Source organism: Zonotrichia albicollis, chromosome 14 (assembly GCF_047830755.1).
Source record: "Zonotrichia albicollis isolate bZonAlb1 chromosome 14, bZonAlb1.hap1, whole genome shotgun sequence".
NCBI classification, from domain to species: domain Eukaryota; kingdom Metazoa; phylum Chordata; class Aves; order Passeriformes; family Passerellidae; genus Zonotrichia; species Zonotrichia albicollis.
This window is the reverse complement of record NC_133832.1, coordinates 19140625-19156443: the sequence shown is the minus strand read 5'-3', so window position 1 is coordinate 19156443 and position 15819 is coordinate 19140625. Positions and strand designations below refer to the sequence as shown.

Below are 15819 nucleotides of genomic sequence, written 5' to 3'. Positions count from 1 at the left end.
GGTTCCACTTGCAGGAATGGTTATTATCCATTTTTTTAAGAACATGGTGTTTTTGACAGTGTTAAAATTTCAGACTAGAAATGGCAGGGAAATCTGTGGATGAAACTGTCCAAGGAGAGCACAGCAAGGAGAGAGAGTTAAAGTCCAGAGGAGAGAGCGGTGTAATCTCCACAGAGAGCTGGAGAGTGTGCCCAAGAGAAGGAACCAGGAGCAGCAAGAGGGAGCTCAGGGCCGGGGTGGCTGTGTCCCCTCTGCAGGTGTCTGATGGCACAGCAAAGGTCAGGGTTCCAGCTGCACCACAAAGTCATTCCCGATGTCACCGAGTGGTTTCCCTGCAGCCCAAAGGGGTGGAAGTGGCATGGAGCTCTCAGACTCCCATCTCTGCTGGAATTTGGGGTTCTGTGATGGAAATGGTCATTGCTTGCTGGGGGCATTTGTCTCTTTAAATTCCCCAAAGGCGATTTGGACCTCCCACCCCCTAATTAAGGACATGATTTAAATAACCTGAGGACAAGGGGAGGCTTCCTTCCCTGGGGATTGCTTCTGTGCAGGTAATGGCTTGCTTGGCTCTGAAATTTTTGCTGTAAAGTTTCTTTTTTCCTTTTCTATGTGTGATTCTGTTCATGGAATGTTATTAGCTGGGAGTTGCTTCAAATTTTATTTGGGCTTTGGTGTCACTGTAGAATACCAGAGCTGCTGTGAAGAGGAGTTTGGTTTTTGTTTTTGCCTGTTACCCTTTCCCATCTCCTGTGTTTTAGCCCCACTGTTGGCCCTTTGTATCTGTAATTATACAAGGGATGGTTTTTGTTTCACTTGCATGGGAAATATCAGCATCCAGTCCTTTTATAGCAGCAGAAGGGCTCTCCTGGATTTAATTACTTTTAGACCAATCAGTTGAAGTAAAGAGGAATGTGTTTGTTTATTTCTGGTCCTTTTTTTGTGTCTTAATGTAGTGTTTTAAATAAACTTGTGGGTTTAGGTCATTCTATGAATTCAAAAGGGCATTTGTGGTTTTGTTGGTTATTTCCTTTTTTTTTGTTTATGAACCTACTATTGTTATAAACAATTTTTTTGGAACTTTTAGGTACTTAATAAAATCCCATTGTGTTAGTCTGACTCAAATGTCTCTTCATACTTTGTCTTCTACTAATTTATTCCTGGTGTAATCTGATTGGCCATGGTGAACCTGTTGAATTAACTCTTGAAATTATTTTTCCAAAGTCAATCTGTGCTTTAAGAAACCCATTTCTTCTCCCATTCATGACCAAATGCCTCTCCCAGGGCAGTGTCTATAGCTGAGAATCTGCTGAGAGCTTCTTCTCTAGGTGCCTTCTGGAACATCTTGGCTTTTTCTGTGCAAACCACAGTGTTCCTTGAGGTTTTTCCTAGCAATACAAAACTCTATTTATTTCCAATTGGCAGCTGTTTAAACAAGTTTTGGCTGTGATGTGCTCCAACAGGAGAAGGTAGAATAAACCTTGATAGAGAGCAGTGCCCAAAATTCCCTTTGGCTTGGCTGGAGGGACACAGGGTGACACCACAGGGCTCAGGCTTAGAATTGGTGAACTTTTTAATATAAACCTTATCTAGATTTGCTTTCTGATGGAAAATTCAGTAATTCCAGGCTGCAGGGCCCAGGTTTGGGTTTGGGGAGTGTTTGGGAGGCCTCATCTGAGTGAGATCACCAAATCCCTTAATGCAATTACATGGGCACTTGGTCATGGGTGACTGACTCCAGGTCAAAATGTTTTGGCCTTATGCATGTTTAGATAAAGGAGATGACATTGTGAACAACTCCCAGTTTCTATCACCTGAGTGTTTTTTTTAAGTTTTAGAATGGGTTATTTGGTTAATTTGGGGTCTTGGGCTTTGTCTGCATTATGTCCCACACCCTGAAATCCTTAACAGTACATTCCACAGATTTCAGTAAAATCTTATTTATTGTTATAGGAGAGGTAATCAAGTAAGCATTCCTCTGCTGCTAAATATAGCAGCAAGCTGCTTATGAGTCAGAACCCCAGCAGATAATTCTGCATATCACTGAAAACTTCATTGGCTCTCATGTTCCTTATGTGAACAAACAACAACTTGCATCTTCCTTGTTCTTTCCATTCCAAGAATTATTTTGCTGTGCTCACTGTGGTGAGGTTATGTTTGTAAGGGACCCCACAGCTGCATCATGTAATTGTTCTGGAACATAGCACAGCAAGCTGGGAGATTTACAATGTTATAGCCATCGTTGATTAGTAATTAAGCTTTCAAGTATTCAAAAATATAATTTCCATATACAACAGCAGTTAAGGGCAATTTACTGAATAAACACATCCAGTGTTTAAACAGTGATAAAAACATCCAAAACTAGGAGTATATCATTTTTATAGCAGTTTTAAAAGTCTTTGGATGTTGTTGCAGGTTTTTAGGTGATGTATTGTAAACTCATATTAGTAAATAAATTGGTATAAAATATTAATATTCATCATTTTTTCCCAATAACAAAAAACTTTGGAAAAAACTTCCAGTTCTGTGTATATTACTTGCCCAGTACATTTGTTTCATTAAAATGATCTACAATAAACAAAAGGGGCTGCTTGTTGGAATTACTTCAATGTGATTGCTGTGTTATGTCCAATGCTTACACGTATTTCTGCACAAATATTCTTATATTAAGCTGCCATAAGCAGCTTGTTATCATCTCAGCTTAGTGGAGCAGGAGCGCTCTGTGCGAGCAGCTGGGCACTGGACTGACATGGAGGAAACCATTTTTGCTTCTTCCTGACCAAGTGCTTGGACCTTGGGCTTTCCCTGTGTGGCTGCCCTGGCAGATGGGATTTATCCACCCAATAATGTCCCACGGGAACAGCAGGACAGTCAGAAGTGACTGCATGCCCAAAAAGCAAATTATAGATTTTGCAGTGCCCAGCTCTGTGTGGGACAGGGAAATGCTCATTTGGGAGCAGAGCTCCAGGGCTTCCTTCTTTTGCTGCTGGTTTCTGCATGTTTATTTGCTAATTAAGTGCAGGAAACACAATGAAATAATTATCAGGACTATTAAATAACTCAGTTATTTAACATTAGGTCCTGGGCTAATGTACTTAGAACTGAAGCTAATGAGGCCTTCAAGTGATGCACAGCAGCCAAGATTATGTTAATCTGGGTTTAGTGACACAAGCATGAGAATTTCAGAGCTTCTTTTTCAAAATCAAGTAGCCTGTTCTGAAAACTGAACAAAGGAGTAGAGGGGTTTGAGTCTCTAAAATGAAATACATCAAGGGCATTAACATTTGCCTGTAACGTGTTCCTATGATGGCAGCTCCTTTTTTGCATAAAAAGATGGCTTAAAAAAAGATATATGCAAAAATGGTATTGCTTGAAATGAAAAATGTGTACTTTAGAAGCAGATATTAATTATTAAAAATGTCAAATCTTTTTGGTTGTAGAATCTCTTTGAGGAAAGGAGTGGTCCAGGTAGTTAGTATGCATCTTTGCATGCTTTGCCAAGATGCTTTGCATCTGTGGTTTATTTTAGTTTTGGATTTTTTTTACTATGGAAATGTTTTCATAAACAACTGTGTCATGTTTGTATAGTGTCCTCTTTGGAAGTCAAAGTATAATTCCAGAGTAGTTGTTGTATTAATTAGGCTTGCATTGATGACCACAAGTGCTATTCAGGTGTGCAGGGTTATTATTTCTGCCTGTCTGTACCTTAAACTTGGCTGAACTTTGTATTCAGCAAGCAAATACATGCATTGTACAGATGAGACCAACTTGGAACGCTGAGAGAGGGTTGGAATTATTCATTATCCTGACGAAGGACTGGCTCGTTTAGGAGGCTCTGTAGTGGTGCATTGCAGGAGTGTGCTCAGGTGTGAGCTGTGAGCAGCTCCAGGGCAGAGGCGCTGCTCAGAGAACACTCAGTGCTTCTGGGCTCTCACTTTCTGAGCATTTCTGAGCATTCCCAGGGATGTTCTGGTGCTCATTTTTCCTGTGCCTTCCCAGCCAGCATCCCTGAACGAGCTGAAATTCGCCTGATTCATAACTGATAACAAAAATCTGTTACTCTCCTGTTGCTCCCCTGTTTCAGAGGTGGTTTTATCTCGGAGCTTGCACCTGCCTGCCATCACTGACCTGTTTCTTTTGCTTTCTGTTTCTCTGTGTGAGGTGAAAGCTCAGTGCAGCACTGGGGTGTGTTGGTCCTGGTGGGACAGAGCTGCTTTTCCCTTTGGGTCTGTCCCACCTCCAGCAGTGCAGGGCTTTGGGAACTGAGCTGAGAGATGGGGCAAGGGAGAACACAGGAATGGGAAAACCTCATCTCTGAACAGTCAGGGATCCTGGGAATACATGGCTTCTCACCCAGCCCTTCTTTTTACAAACACTTCACTCTTACGGCCTCAGAGCTTTTCCAGTTTTGAGTTCATGCTACCTCTCCCCATTTAATCAGGAAATTCACTGTATTGTCTTTCATGAGACCAGTTCTTGTGAAATGACAGTGGTGATTTGGAAACTTCATACAACTGTCACACCAACTCACTTGACAGGGATTTTTATCCCAAAAGGGCACAGAAATGAGGTATATTGGAGAAAAAATCCCTCGACTGACAGGTGTCATGAGCACAGGATGGACCTGTGTGAACAGTGCAAGGAGGTATTTATAGGGAGAGAAAGCATGTGGATTTTACAGAAGTTTTCCTGGGTTTCCTTTTGTTTGGGTTTGGCGTGTTTGTTTTGTTCTTGTGTGGGCTGTGTCAGTGTGTGTAACCAAGTGCAGACAAACTGAATTTGTTGTTAGTTACTGATGAATAAGTGGCCACAGGGCAGGAAGCAGCTTTTTGTCACACTTCCTTTGGGGCTGCTGTGTCACCACCGCACATCAGCACAGCTCTGGGGCACACCCGGGGGTGGGAGCAGCTCAGTTTGGGCTGCTCAATGACAAATTAATGGGCTTGACCCGTTTTTCAGCTTCTCCTTGTGCTAAAAGGGAGCTTTCAGTGGTGCCAGTGGTGTTGCTGCAGATGGAAGGGTTGCTGCATAGCAGATCTTTGAGTAATGCTGTCACATGAGGGAGGATTAAGTGCTCTGTTTGTTGCATGATGATCAGTGAAGATGTTTTTGTTTTAATGAAAAAGTAAATATAGACGAATTACAGCTTTTAAAAATGCACACTCTTAAGCAGCCAAGTAAGCATAAACTTAATTTAAGGCATTGAAATGACTCAAAGTCTGCTTAAAACAATATTTTTCAGTTGACAGGCAAATAAAAGTTCATGGAACACTTCTTAAACTTGTGTTTCTGAGGTAGCAGATAGTTGTGGCTGAGGGCCTTTGATTAATGCTGCAGGTCTGTGGTGAGCAGTCTGTATGATCTCAGTGGGAATTCGGAGTTTTGCTTGATCCCTTTGGGCATGTCTGAGCTGATGGCTGTGGTTTGGAGCGGCTGGCAGGGTTTGTACGGGGTTTGTTTGTGCTTTGGAGCCCTGCATGGAGCTCTGAATGAGCGCTGAGTGAAAGGGAAATACTCAGCACTTACTGCCAGTATCCCTGAAACCTTTAATGATGACCGGTTTGTTAATTGAAACCTGAGTGAATGCAGCTGGTGATGTCCCAGTGTATTTCTGGAGCTGAAACACAGACCAGGCTGAGTCATTACTGAGCACTCCAAAAAAAGCTGTACTGGACCTTTTTTCTGCATGGAACTCTTAAAGGATTTATTTGGTGGGGGTGAGGCAGCAGGCCTAGCTCCTAGGAGAAATTTTGGAAGTCTCATGGTATTTATAGGGACAAAATTCTAACAGTACAGTACTCAGTGAGTGTGGGGGGAAAAGCATTGCTTTCATTACTAGAAAATACTACACATATGGATTTCATCTTTTATTTCATTTCTGTTTTTCTGAGCACTCTCTAATTCCTTTTCCCACTAAGTCTGAACAAATGCTTTGCTTTGGAGAAAGGACTGCATACATGCTTCTTGCTGCACTGGCTTTCTGCAGATAAGGCTTTTCCTTTGCAGACCTCATTAAGCAGTCAGTTGAGCAGCTAAATGAGTGTTCCAAGTGGTAATGGATACTCACTCCGTGTAAGTACAACAAGATGATGAGATACTGTAAAGCTGAGCACTTAACTGCACAGGATTATTTATATTACAAATGAGTGAATAACTCAGATGTTCATGACAGCAATGGGATCTCCCACCTGTTAGCAGAGTAGATCTGGGTCACCAGATAAGGGGTTTTGTTTCCTCTTTTGAGTCATGTATCTTCCATTCCATATATCTGAGCAGATTTTAGCTTTTTCTGAAAATAGGGACCCTCTTTTCAATTATTTAAGCCTGAATGGAGTATGAGTAGGCAGAAAGCTTCCAACCAAATGTGGTTGTGAAAATCAAGTTGTGTTTTAGAAATCCAGTCTAAGCACACACTTTAAGTTCTTATTTGGATTTGTGGCATTGCAGGTGCCTGTTAGGATGCTTGGAAAATATTGCAAAACTTGCCTTGATTTCTTCAAGCTGGAATTGCAGATATTCAAATAGAAGTAAGGAGAGATTCAAATAGCCCATGCTTTGGGAATTGTGAAAGACGATAAAAATAAAACCAAAACCAAGGCTGTAAAAGGATAATTAATATGATGAACAGAGGAGTTCATGAAGCCTGAATTTTCTGAGTGTTTTGCTCAGGTTCTCATATCTGAGGTGTAAACTCTGCAATCATTCCTGCAGATGGGGTGCTTGCCTCCTTGCCACACGGGTTCTCTGGTGTATCAGGGATAATCTCTGATGTTTCAATACAGAATGCACCATGGAGCTCTCCTCTACATTGCCACCCATCTTCAGAGGGGTTTTAAAGGCTTTCTTTTGAGATCTCTGTGGGAAATTGGGTTAGAATGGGGATGGAAAAAAGAGAAAGCATGTATAACACAGGGAGTCCAGGAATTTGGTGAAGAAAGCCTCTGGGTTGCTGTCAGAATCAGCACAGCATTTGTAACATGAACTGGGGAGGGCTGTAACTGTCCTCTGTCATCTGCCTTTATTGGTGTTGTGTAAATAATTAAAGATTACTTTGTTTTCCCTGCCAAGTGACTTGTGGAACAGTAAATAAGCAGTGGGAACATGTCACACTGAGTGATGAAGGTGATCTGATCTTCATTCTCCCTGCTGCTCTCTGAGGCAGATTGTCTACATACAATTACATTTTCCTCTCAGTAAAGCAAGAGCTCTTTTCTCTGGTTATCTCTCATGAACATTTTTAAACAGGCTCCTGAAAAGCAAACCAGAGCTTTCCACACCTCATCTTGCTCTGCTGTCTCTGAAGTTCTCTGTTTTTACCTGGAGATTTCATAAGACTTAGAGGCTGCAACATTCTTATTTTAAATTTATCCAGAAGAAAACCAATTCATTGCTGAGTCTTTGCTAATTATTTCCATTCAGCTTTGTTGCATGCCAGACTTTTTAGCTGTATTTAATGTTGTTGCTTGTTGCTGTGGAAATAATCATTAAGGGGAAATGGGTCACCAGCACTGTACACTTGTAATTCTGAGCAACACAATTTGAAATGAACTTGTCTTTTCATAATGATGCTGAAAAGCACCAAATGCTTTCAGTAATAGTGGCATAATGTAATTAAGTGATAAACTCTTTTTTCCTTGAAGCCATAATATAAACAAGGCACCAATTAATGGTACAGGACAGTACTGCATCTTTAGGTATTTGCAAAGTCAACAAGGTAACTGAAGATGGAGCTGAGACTGCAATAAAAGCTTTCTAGAAATGATCTCTGGCTCTTGGAGAGCACCAAGTCATTGCAGTTAAAATCTGTCATTAACCTGTGGGCAGGACACAGAATTTTGGAGAGGCTGTGGCTCTCTGAAGGGGGAGGTACCTTGGGGAGCCAGAACATCTTTGTTCTGAAGAGCAGGAGATGTTCATGATTTACCCACAGGGATTTATCCTCCACAGAGAACACTGATTGCTGCCGAAGAAATTCAGGTTTTGACCTTCAGCAGTACAAACCAGCAGCCCAGTTGCTGCTCCTTCCTATTTGCAGGTTTTGGAAACAGGCTCATGGGTAAGAAGAATGCTTCCAGCTGGTTTCAGCACTGCAGGAACACAGAGCGTGTGGGGACAGAGCTTTTCAAGTGACAGAGGCAGACAGTGTCCTAGTCACCAGCTGCATTTCCTCTTGTGCTGTTCCTCTTTCTTTGCATTGGAAGTCCTTGAGAAATTCTGCTATGATGTAGTGCTGCTGTTGTAATTCAATTTATAATTTAGGCAGGGAGTAGAATCAAGGCTTAACTAAAAACCAGAAGTGGATCTGTTGAGTCTCTCATCTTTAGTCCCCCCCAGTTGTGCTACTCCATAATTCCCCTTCATTCTTTGTTTTGTAGTGCCAAGGGATAAAATAAAAGTCTTGATCTGTGCTTGGACAGTCTGTTCTGAAACCTGAGAGCATCAGAGTCCTGCAAAGCAGAGGTGACAGTGTGAAATTACACAAATGCTGGTTTTGGGGCGAGAGTGAATCCTGGACATGGAAATGCTCTGCTCCTGGCACTGGGATGTGTCGTGGCCATGGAGAAAGTTCAAGTTGAATCAACTTGACCTCAAAACCAGACTTGTGTAAGGGAAATGAGGGTTCCTGCAGGGCAGCTGAGCCCTCTGCAGCACAGATGTGCTCAGAGAAAGAGAGAGAACAGTGTGAATTGGGAACTTTGCATGAAATAATGCATTTTATCATCGTTTCATGTCTGACCCTGAGTTTGCCGCAGTTTTAAAATCCAGATGATGGAAGGATCTAAACTTTTCAGGAATATAAAATTCTATAACAAATGAGATTGGTGTTCATTCCCACATGTGTAATTCCTATATTCCTGCACGTCTCAGTGTTCTGTTATGGATATAAGGAACATCAAACCAGCCCAGTGCTTCCTGAGCCTGCAGAGAGGACATTGCTGTTAGCCCTGATTCAGGGATTCATTGTGGTTTGTGCCCTCTGGAGCTTTGTCAGATAGGAAGTGATGATGGGGCAGGAAACCAGGCATTGTACGGAGACATCCAGGAGTGTGGAACTAGAGGAAAAAGCTGCAAAAATAATTTATGAGAGGAATTATAAAACTGCATATTCTGTTTAAAAATATATTTGATTGTGCACAGCTGGAAATTCTAATTGTTGAAAATATTGCAAGACAGTGAGTGATTTTTATGGAGGGAAGAGTCCGGAATTGTTTGAGCTATGCCAGAGAAAGCACTGGAAGGACTCAATCCCCCCTCACCAGGACTCTCTCTGCCTTATTGCCATTTCCAAGTTCTGCTAATCCAAGTTTTCTGAAGACTACTTATGAAATTACCTCAGATATACAATTTTAAACACTAGTAGTAATAAATTCTTCATCCTGAAGGCTAGGGCTTTATTAATTTAAACCCAGTTTTTCTCTCTGTCTGATATAAGCTAACAAGTGACTGTGGACTGGCAGCAATAACTGTAGGAGGAGAGGTCATTGGGACAAAGCCTTTCAAAATCTCCAATATTAGGGGTGCAATTAATAACCAATTAAGCTCCTCATGTAGCAGAAGCAATCTGAGCTTGGAGAGGCCATGCTCAGCAGAGAATGCCTGTCCCAGTCCAGAACAGAATTACGTTTGAACCTGTAATGTGACTGAAATGTGATTCCGGCCCTGTTACTGCAGGTTTGCAGCAAGCTGTGCCCCAGAGGGGCTGTTTGGGGACTGTCCATTAGCAGAGCAATAAAGGAGCTATAAAGGAGTCACCTGTCTGCGAGGTGCCTTCTCCTGGGCAGCAATCAGGTTAGAGAAAATTGCAGCTCGCTTGGTGTCCCCTTCTGCTGGCGAGCCCTGCTCAAGGAGGGCATTGCAGAGGTTTTTCTGTTCCAAGCGGTAGAATTGGCCCTGCTGTATTTGCAAAGACAAGAATTGAAACGGGGGGTAGGTTGATGAACAGGCAGATTATTGCTGAAATTGTTCCCGCTTTTTCCAGTGTTCCCAAACAAGATGCTGCAGAGAGTGCTCTTGTTAATTAGAGGAATAAATACAAACCAAAAATTAGAAGGCACGATGGATTACAAGAGGCTTTTTACTGCTGAAATCTGTTTTGTTTGTTTTAAAATTTGTGTGAGGGCCTCCCTTCAAGGTTTGGCCTTGTGAAGGAGCCAAAAATCAATATACAGGAAGGATTTCCACAAATCTGAGAGAACCATTACAATGGTGCTTTTTCAGTGTTAAATATCAGGTCTTGTTTTAGAAAACAAGTGTTTTGTTAAGGACATGTTCTAATAGTTCTTATCTTCATGTGGTTCCCAGGCAGAATTTCCTGCTTAAATTAATTTTCAAGGAATTTATGTACCTTCAACTTGGAATAAAATTAACATGAACACAGGAATGTATGGAATAGTTAGGGATTTTCTTTCTCAGATGCTTCTAAGTACTGCTGTGATATTTTAGAATATCTAAAGGAAAAACACAAAAGCACCAACCGAACCTGGGTCTGAATAGAACATTGATGCCAAACTCCAGCTGCCCCTCACAGATGTTGCCTGATGTGGGTCCTGTCTCACGTCAGCCCTCACCTGGGGAGGAAAGTGCAGCTTCCTTTGGTGTTTCCATCATCTCCATGTGGTGTTGGGCAAAGTTCTTATTGGAGCTAAACCTGGAAATGTTCAGGCTGTGCTGCTGCATCCCTGGGCCGCATTTGGGAATCGATGCTTCCCTCTGCCGGCCGCACAGAGACGAAATCTTTCTTACTGTGAAACAAGCAGCAATTTTTTTTTTTCTTTTAAAGCAGCCTATGCTTAGAAAGGAAAAATGGGATTTGTTACTGCAGTGTCTTACACGGGGCTAATGGAATCCCTTACCTGCATCACAGACCAGATTTATTTAGACCAGTTCAAGTGGCTGGCCTCTGTTCTGGGAAGAAGGAAATACAAATATTTTAAGCCACTTCATGTCTACAAGTGATGCTCACACTGAGCGTTCTTAGTACAAAGAGCAAACAATTAAGTGTTTGAAAACAGGAATCAAAAGGAGAGTGCATCCAAGGGTATTTTGGTTTTTTAGTGATTATTTTTTCTTTTTTGGCCAAAATTAGTGGGCTAATTGTTATTTTGTTGTTCTTAGGTGAGGGTGCTGCATTGATGACACAAACTTTTCACTGCATGAAAGAGAAAATGGCTCAATTTCTGTGGTGAAATGCTTTAAAAAAGACAAATGTTTGTAAAGGCTTGGCTGATGTTATGTGTGGATGTTATCTGAAAGTACTGATTTTTTTTTTGAGTTTCACATGGAAAACAGGGCTGAGTTGACTGAGGAGCATTTTTGGAGGCCGTTCATGAGAGCTTAGAGCTGTTCCATAATTCACCTTACAGCCCTGCTGGAGGCACAGCAGCCAGGGCCGCCAGGATGGGTGGGACTGCAGGGAGCAGGATGGATGCAGATGGAAATGTGGCACAGAAATGTCCTGGTGCCCCTGGAACTGCGGAGAGCAGGAAGGACACACATTGAAATGTGGCACAGAAATGTCCTGGTGCCCCTGAGCTGCTGAAACTGTAGAGATAAGGATGGGCAGGAGTTGAAATATGACACAGGAGTGTCCTGGTGCCACCTGTGAGCTGGACCTGCCTGTGGGCCACCTGCAGAAGGTGTGTTGCTAAACTGTAACAGGAAATCCCTGCAGCAGTAAATTTAGAGTCTGAAATTTGAAATTCTCCATGATGTTTGAGCTCTTTAGTAAATTTTTCTTCCCCTTGTGTGATGGTTTTCATCTTTTTGATGGATGTGTTTGGGTTGAATTGCACCTTTAGTAGATGTACGGGGGTTTTTTCCTTCTTTTTAGATTGTCTCTCCATTCTCATTTGAGTTCTTTTTTTTTAAAGATAAGAGTGGGGAGGAGAATGAGTCCACAGGACTTGTACCAAGTTAGAGCTGTAGGAAGGGGAGTAGTCTGTTACTCCATAAAAATATTGGAAAAATAGTGTAAAAAAGACAGCTCCCCACACAACAAACAAGGGGGAGCACCCCCCACCATCCTTCCCTCCATTACTGAGTCTCCGTACCATTGCTTTTTATCATTACAATTGCAACAACAATTGGTTTCCCTTGATTGATTATTGCAACAATAGTCAGTTTTCCTTCAAGTTCTGCCTTCTTTGGAGGGTAACCTTAGGTAATTGATTGATATTTCCTCCTGGGAGCTGGCAGCTTTGGCCAGGGAGGTCCCAGCTGCACGTGAGCAGTGGCAGCACCTGTGCTGGAGTGGAATTTGTCTGATAAAACCTGATAAAACGCAGGGAGATTTTGCTCAGCTGCATTCCTGAGCACACCCCGAGCAGCCCTGACAGTGGGAGCAGCCTTTGCCCAGGGGTGTGTGGCTTTTATCAGCCCCATTAGGGCGGCACTGGGTCTGATTTCCAGCAGAAGTTTTGCCCTTCTTGATGTCATTCCTTTGTGCTGCAGGTTCCCAGTCCGTGGAGCAGACTCAGAATCAGTCTCAGGAGTGTTGGTGTGTAATTTTCCTCGCACTCCACAATAGCAGGATGAAAGGGGGTGTGGAGCTGCAATTAACACTGGATGAGGCTGAATTGCACTTGCAACAAAGAGAAGTCTTTCAGTTAGTCTACAATAAAATCATAATTATATCCCCAGTATCCTTGGCAACAGATGAAGGTCCCAAAAGGTGATTTTACAGTTCAGTATTCATTGCTGATGCAGAGATGGAAAAGAAGGAAAAGCATCATCATTTAAACAGTTTCTGGGGTGTAAATAAGCATGATGTGAGAAACGTTAAATGCATCACACTGAATACATAGAAGTGTGCTCTCCGAGGAAACAAATAATTTCTGTTGTTAGGATGTGAAATTCAAGAATTTGTATGCTTGATGATTTAAATGCATACAAAAGGATGGTGCTCATTGGATATGGATTCATTTCTCAACAGGGAATTCTATCCAATTTTCATTTTAAGAAAGCCAGCCCTTGAGACACAGGGATTATCAGTTGATGAAGTGAAGATAAGTTGCTTTATCAGAACTGCTTATATGGAGGAATTACCTGATTAGAAATTCTTTTATGTGGATATATTTTAAACTCCCTGCAGTTTTTCATGATAAAGATTGCATTTCCTAAGCTTGATCTTTAAGGCAGAATATAGGTAACAGACTCCCTTCCCCAAATGACCCCCTCAAAAAAGGTTAATGTTCTAATAAATACTTGTTGTACAGGTACCATTTAAAATATCCTCCTGTCTCCATTTTACTCAGTGCTTTTTACTGCTGCAGTTCTCAGCAGCCCAATGGTGAATTTTATTTTGCATTCCCCTTTTCTCCCTGTTTTCTTTCAAATAAGAACCAATAAAAGCAATAACCTTAGGAGGCAGAGTTCTTATGTTTATTTTGGAAGAAATGATTCTGTCATCATCTGGGCAACCAGCTCTATGCATGAATTCCTAGATGTGCCATCAGTAAGGAAGATGGAAATGGGGGAAAGTCAGCAAGGTGCATGAAGGTATTTGTGGAAATAAGATCTTGGAAATGGGACAATAATGAATAGAAGGAAAGGGTAATGTAGGCATGTGAATTCTAAATGCCTTCCAACCTGAAAGAACCACTGGCTGCTGGGAGTGTACTCTAACTGATGTTTGTGTGGCTGCTGAGGCACAGAATAAGTCACATTATAACATTATTGGAGGGATGGCATAGCTTGAGTTTGAGAGTGATGCTGGGGACTGCTTTGAAGTGACTGAGGTGATGGAAATTCCTGCTCCTCCCTTCCATTTGGAGCCTGCAGATGAGTGATGGGCTGTGTAATTTTGTATGTGATGATCCATCTCCTCTCTGACAGATCTGGTTACTGAAGTTTCTCAAAGTGCACTCAGTGCTAAATATTGAGGCCTGGTTTTGCTTTCCTTTTAAACAAAGGCCTTCAGAGGAGAGGGAGGACACATAATAGCACAAAATAATTTTGTGATTATTTGTTTACTTGTAATTGCATGGTTTGGAGCAAGACTTTGTAGCTGCAAATAAGCATGAGCTGTGCCTGTGAGGAAGACGCCAATTTTACAGCTTTAGGGACTGTAACTCCTCTGTTTGGGGCCCACAAGCCCATCCCCACTGTCAATGCAGTCTGCTGAAATTCTGCAGGACGGGGGATCCCCTGGGTTTTCACAGAAATGTTCAGAATTTAATACCAAAGAGCAGTGAAACAATATAAAAGAGCTAAAGACCATGGGGATTTGAGCCGGAATTGTGTTCACATTCTGTTCACAGGGAAGGGCCAGAAAATAGGAATTATATTGGCCAGATCAGTTCTAGTAAGTGAATGAGTTGCTGTATCAGCTTGGTAGTACCAGGTAATTTCAAGACTTTTTTTTTTTCTATTTGGTCAAATAATTAGTACAGTCATCTCCTTTCACTGTGAATATAGTGAGATTTTTCCAGTTTCCTGTAACTCTGGCCTGGTTACCTGCATTAAATATGTTAATGCAGAATCTGTTAATCAGTGACTACATCCATTTCCACAGCACACTGCATTTTCTACCACAGCTTTTGTTGAGGCTGGGCCAGCCACACAGCACTGGCTGTGTGAAGATCCAGCTGAAATCGTTTTTGTGCTTTCCTGTGCTTCTGGAGCTCTCCAGGGACAGGGGCAGGATGGTGCAGAGTGTTTGACCCTGCCCTGGCAAACCTCACTGAGACCCCTGCAAAGGGCAGGCAGGGGATCAGAACAACTGAAAAACTGGATTTTTGCTGGAAGTCAATTACTGGCTTTGCACATTAGCATGAGAGAGCATGGGAAGAACAGTGAGAGGAAAGGAAAAAATAGCTTAGCTCTGTAGAACTGCAGAATGTTGCTATAGATAGGCTGGGAGATTAAAGAGCTGTCTTGGCACATTACAATTCAAAGACCAGCAGCCTCAACTGCCTTCTTGTCCTCAGGAATTATTCTTAAGAATTTTATTCTTCAGATATCACGTTATAATGTGGGTTAAATCACTGTATTTTGTCTTGATTTTCCTCAATACTTTCCTTTTATCCTTTTGTTCTATCCTTATCCCTTTCCTATCTCTTGGCTTGGCTCTTAATTCTCCCATATGTGGTTGTTGGAGTAATTTGAGAAGCAGAGCCCAGAACTGGTTGGTTGGGGGATCTGTACAGAATAAAAGGCGCAGAAGGAGATTCCAAAACTCAGATGATGTCCCAGGGGTTGGTGGTACCTGATGCTGGGCTGACCAGCACTGCCCTGAAAGCCTCCAAGCTGATTGTACAACATCTGAGAGCAATGGTGGCTCTCAGGGAGGCTTCAGCAGAGAAGGATGTGATGGAAAAACAGTGGGCTGCGATATTTTACATCTGGAAGGAAACCATTGCATGATCTATTAATCAGTTTATTGTTTAGATGTACTAGGTAAAGTAAAACTAAACAAACCCCTGTAGTTTGACTTCATCGAGGAGCACTGTAATATTGATGAAAACCTCTTTTAATAAAGAGGACAAAAAGAGAAAAATGTAGTTTTTTTCCACTGAAGTAAAGGACACTCAGTGGCTGGTGGTGAACCAGCAATTCCATTATAGAGGGAAGCTTTTATTTTATTTCCTATTTTGTAACTTGTGTGATAATTCTGCTGGACTTGCTCAAGGTTATGTGTAATATTTCCAAGTATTTTTGGAGTGTAACAAAACTGTAATCTTCTCATTGACATTGCAGTGTGTGAGCACTGAGCCTGCTGGCAAGGAAAGGGGGATGCACTTTGGTTAATATGAACTGGACAAAACCTGTGTTGCAGGGCAGTGTTGGTTTACTCTGTAAGTTTGCAAGTTTTTGTTGTTCTGC

At 42.0% G+C, this 15819-nt stretch overlaps 1 long non-coding RNA gene across 10 annotated transcripts in view; it reads left to right on the top strand.

Moving 5' to 3' along the window:
- Positions 1-15819, top strand: part of LOC141730845 (uncharacterized) — a 103825-nt gene continuing 88006 nt past the window's right edge. For all 10 annotated transcript variants that reach the window (XR_012582581.1, XR_012582587.1, XR_012582580.1 and 7 more), the window contains exon 1: positions 1-551. This is a non-coding gene — a long non-coding RNA (uncharacterized LOC141730845). The remainder of the gene's footprint in view (positions 552-15819) is intronic.